Raw genomic sequence first — 5,449 nt, forward strand, 5'->3', positions numbered from 1 at the left:
TCCAATTTGGAACACCTATTGAGTTGGGATCGAGCCCCAAACTTGGGCAACTTCATAATATGGTGGGAGGAGTCATTTGGTGAGTTTTGAGTGAAATCCAATCGCCAGAAATATGGAATACACCAACCACTCCAATTAGGAACGAACTGCCGTTGAACTTGAACTGTCCAATTTGGAACACCTATTGATTTCGGATCGAGCCCAAAACCTGGGCAACATAATAAAATGGTGGGAGGGGTCATTTGGTGAGTTTTGGGTGAAATCCAATCGCTAGAAGTATGGAATACACCAACCACTCCAATTAGGAACGAACTGCCGTTGAACTTGAATTGTCCAATTTCTCACATCTATTGATTTCGGATCCAGCCCAAAACTTGGGCAACATTATAATATGGTGGGAGGAGTCATTTGGTGAGTTTTGAGTGAAATCCAATCGCTAGAAGTATGGAATACACCAACCACTCCAATTAGGAACGACCTGCCGTTGAACTTGAATTGTCCAATTTCTCACAACTATGGATTTCGGATCGTGCGCAAAACTTGGTCAACATGATAATATGGTGGGAGGGGTCATTTGCTGAGTTTTGGGTGAAATCCAATCGCTAGAAGTAGGGAATACACCAACCACTCCAATTAGGAACGAACTGCCGTTGAACTTGAACTGTCCAATTTGGAACACCTATTGATTTCCGATCGAGCCCCAAACTTGGGCAACATCATAATATGGTGGGAGGAGTCATTTGGGGAATTTTGAGTGAAATCCAATCGCCAGAAGTACGGAATATACCAACCACTCCAATTAGGAACGAACTGCCGTTGAACTTGAATTGTCCAATTTCTCACACCTATTGATTTCGGATCGAGCCCAAAACCTAGGCAACATAATAAAATGGTGGGAGGGGTCATTTGGTGAGTTTTGGGTGAAATCCAATCGTTAGAAGTATGGAATACACCAACCACTCCATTTAGGAACGAACTGCCGTTGAACTTGAATTGTCCACTTTCTTTCACCTATTGATTTCGGATCGAGCCCAACACTTGGGCAACATCATACTATGGTGGGAGGAGTCATTTTGTGAGTTTTGAGTGAAATCCAATCGCTAGAAGTATGGAATACCCCAACCACTCCAATTAGGAACGAACTGCCACTGAACTTGAATTGTCCAATTTCTCACACCTATAGATTTCGGATCGAGCCCAAAACCTGGGCAACATGATAATATGGTGGGAGGGGTCATTTGGTGAGTTTTGGGTGAAATCCAATCGCTAGAAGTATGGAATACGCCAACCAGTCCAATTTGGAACGAACTGCCGTTGAACTTGAATTGATCAATTTCTCACACCTATTGATTTCGGATCGAGCCCAAAACTTGGCCAACATCATAATATGGTGGGAGTAGTCATTTGGTGAGTTTTGGGTGCAATCTAATCGCCAGAAATATGGAATACACCAACCACTCCAATTAGGAACGAACTGCCGTTGAACTTGAATTGTCCAATTTCTCACACCTATTGATTTCGGATCGAGCCCAAAACCTGGGCAACAAGATAATATGGTGGGAGGGGTCAATTGGTGAGTTTTGCGTGAAATCCAATCGCTAGAAATATGGAATACACCAACCACTCCAATGGAATCCCATGATGAGGGGTTAGTCCTTTATAACCCATGATGCGTGAAATCCAATCGCTAGAAGGGGTTAGTCCTTTATAAAACATACGCATTTGAAGCTTCAATGGAATCCCATGATGAGGACATTGGTTGAGCAACCCATTGAATTTCTCCCATGCTTCACAAAACGATTCATCATCTTGCTGTGCAAATAACAAGATCTTGTCCCTAAGCATGTCGGTCTTTTGCGTGGAGAAGTATTTTTCCAGGAACTTCTTTTGAATGGCAGACCATGTAGTGAGTGAACCAGGCTTCAAAGAATTCAACCAATACTTCGCCTTATCCTTTAAAGTGTATGGAAACACTCTCATTCGAAGTTGATCTTCTGTCACACCTGTCAAGGGAAAAGAACTCACAACATTAAAAATATCCTTTATATGAGTCAATGGATCTTCATTAGGTAAACCATAAAAGGAAGGCAGCATATTAAGATGAGAAGATTTAAGCTCATAATTTCGAGCTACAGTGGGCAGCAAAATGCTTGAAGGAGATGCTGGAATTGTTGGGATATCAAGTTCTCCCATGAACTCAATGGCAGCCATCATTTCTTCTTCTTCTTGGTCTGAACTTGCTTCCGAATTTGAAAGTGAAGAACCGGGAAGTTCAGTGTGGAGAGCAAGACTTGTAAATGTAGCAAGAGCTTGCTCTTTTGCAGTTGACAACTCCCTTTCTAGACGATTCTGAATTTCAGAGGTCACTCGTCTGGGTTGCAATGATGGTCCTGCGTTCAAAGATCTAGAACGTTGGAACGAAGACCTCACTTGTTCAAGTAATGGATTTTTAGACATAAACTACCTGAAACAGAAAATTAGATTAATTAGAAACACTAAAAAGAATAGGGTAACCTTGGGCACATAACTAGGGAAGAACTTTCGTTCAGTCCCCGGCAACGGCGCCAAAATTTGTTGTTAATATTATGTTAACTCGCAATTGTACGGGGCAATTAGTAGTATAGCAAGACAAGTACGAGGTCGTACCCACGAAGACTGAGAAGTTAAAACTAGTTATGTACTTAGATTACCAAATTCAAGAAAGTAGGAGGTTATGTCTAAAACAGAATTTAAAACAAGAGTGGTTGTGATTGTTGAACAAAAGAAGCAAAATGAAATTGCAAACAAAAACAAGTAAACAAATGTAACAAAGAGTGGTTTTAAGAGTTGGAAAACAGATTTTGAGACTAGGGCATTCGAATCACCATAACAATTCAATTCTGGGTTATAAAGATTCAAGTAACAAGTCTAATTCAGATTCAAAGATTGATTCTAGCTAAAGTATGATTAGGCCATGGTGTTTGGTCCTAACCTTGTGTTCCTAATTCCCTAATTTGATCATTTGTTGTCTAACCTAAAATTAAGCATTAGGAACCCATTAAGCATAGAAGAACATTTTAAACAACCAAGTATGTATCTAATCCCTGTTGTCGAATGTCCATACATACTCTTCCTATTCATAGTTCAATTCGAATTAAAGCATGGTGTATACTCTTAATTCAAACCAAGATAGTTAACAAACAAGTTCTAATGGTGATCAATCATTCAAACAAGCATGTTAACTTATAAGCATAATGAATAAGAACATGAATCATGAATCAAACTTGAAACTCCAAACTTATAAACCCAGAATATTCATGTTAGGTTACATCGAAGCCCTAGTTATGGATTTAGCTACTCATAATGGAAAAGAGACTTGAACAGAAATGAGAAAACATAATGAATACAATAAGAGTAGAAAAACCCTTTTTCTGAAGTTCTTGTGGTGTCCAAGGCTTCTCCAAGTGCTTCTCCACTTCTAATGCTTCTCCAAGAGCTTCCCCACTTCTAGAAAGATGTATGAAGGATATGGAGGTGATTTGGGATGAGTTTGAGTGAGTGGTGATGGCTAAGGAAGATGAAATTCGTAGGGAAATGGAAGAGAGGTTTGCTGGAGTTGTTTTGGTGATTGTTGGAGTGTTTGGGATTTTGAGAGTGTTTGAGGATGGTTGGAGTGAATTGTGGGGGTTGTGAATCTCAGGATTTGTTGTGTCTTGAATGTGGAATGGATGTGGTATTTATAGGGAGAGGGGAGTGACAAATCTGAATTCAATATGGCTAATGCATACAACACTTGCATTATAAAAGATGAATTGGTTGATGCACTTCACTAATGCATACAACACTTGCATTATAAAATCTGAATTGGTTGATGCACTTCACCAATAGATCCCACCAGCAGCCCTAGCTCATCTTCATGTCACCATGACCAAGCTTCCAACCAGAAATGATAGCTCATACCTAGCTCACCATGACCAAGCATCCAACCAGCACATGCTGAGGTCAGCATAACCAGCAACTTCAAGGGCTTACAACTTGGGCTTCTCTTAATCAAATTAGGACTTTAAGCACTCGAAATTGAAGTTCAGAATGTCTTCTTTCCAGCCATATGTCATTTGGGCCAATCCAAGGTCGGAGGAGGAAGTTAAGGCCAAAACAAATTGCTAACTCATTTTGCGCGCTGATAAAATCCATCCTGAGCATGGCTCTGTGTTTGCTAGGTAACAGACTCCATATTTATCCAATGGGGCTGAATTTTGGATATGTTATAGTACACACCCATTGGAACAACTTTCATGAAGAATGCTGCCTCATCCGAGCTATGTAGGTTGCTGAAACAAAGCTTGCAATATGACCTACGGAACTGGACTGGCAGGGGGCTGTAGCCAAAATGAGTTTGTCTTTTAAGCTCTTCTTCCATTCATCCAAATTAGGCCTTAACATGCTTGAATTGCATGAATTATGCTCTCTTGCTCTATTGGCATACAAAACACACAAAGGGAGGGAAATAACTTAGAATTATAGGAACTAAGCAAAAGAAGTAAGTAAATTGGGCATGTATATGTATGAAATTATGAGCTTAACACACCCCCAAACTTAGATTTTGCTAGTCCTCGAGCAAAACAAAAGAGAAACAAAGATAAAAACAAAACAAGAAGTTAACTAGACCACTTTCGTAGGTAACTCGATTGCATTGAGCGTATGCAACAAGCCTTTAAACCTCTAGGCATCCCTAGTAGGAGGAGTTGTGTCTACTGAGGGTTTAACAGATACGATACCCACAAACGTTTTTCTAACTCTACAAAACAAAATGGTTAGAAAAACAACTTTGAAATCAACTAATGAAAATGAAAGAAAGTTTTAGTCATACCTCCAACACCATAGAGTTGCCAAGATAGGTCATCAATCAGTGTGTACAAGTGGAAGCTATAGCTCAAAGGCACACAGTTTCAAAGCAAGCACACTCAAACCTTGAATAGAGAACATGCTTCGACTCTAATTCTCACAGATAACACTCAATCACTCAGAACCTATGTTTTAATTCTCTCAAGAAAGCATAAGTGAGTGTATGAAATAGAAGCACAAATTTGGTTAGATCTCATGAAAGGAATTAAATACTAAGAATAGAGATACACACATACTTACCAGCACCCATGAATACATCCTCAAAGATCAGCTAGGTCTTTCACAATGTTGTAATGAAAGGCTAAGGTTTAGGGGAAATGGAAGAATTGGAAGGAAAAACAAATAACTTAAGAACATACCAAGGTTGCATGCTTCATTAATCTGCAAGGCATCATTGATTTAGATTGGCATGGCAGCAAACTTCATGGTATCTCCTGGCATAGACTTTATTTTTCACACTTAGATCAAATCGAAACACTTTCATCTTCGTTGATTTGATCTGCATCTTCATTAACTTCATTGCACAGATTCACATCATCTTTATTTAGGTACATGGCTGCAACTT

At 39.6% G+C, this 5,449-nt stretch overlaps 1 non-coding gene across 1 annotated transcript; it reads left to right on the forward strand.

Annotated features, from left to right (window-relative positions):
- Nucleotides 1-1,738: 1,738 nt before the first annotated feature.
- LOC148295763 (small nucleolar RNA R71) lies at nucleotides 1,739-1,845 on the forward strand. Its single transcript, XR_015834863.1, has one exon. It is a non-coding gene; the product is annotated as a small nucleolar RNA R71 (small nucleolar RNA).
- The last annotated feature ends 3,604 nt before the right edge of the window (nucleotides 1,846-5,449 follow it).

This window comes from Prunus avium, chromosome 3 (assembly GCF_965620075.1).
Source record: "Prunus avium chromosome 3, drPruAviu1.hap1.1, whole genome shotgun sequence".
NCBI classification, from domain to species: Eukaryota; Viridiplantae; Streptophyta; class Magnoliopsida; order Rosales; family Rosaceae; genus Prunus; species Prunus avium.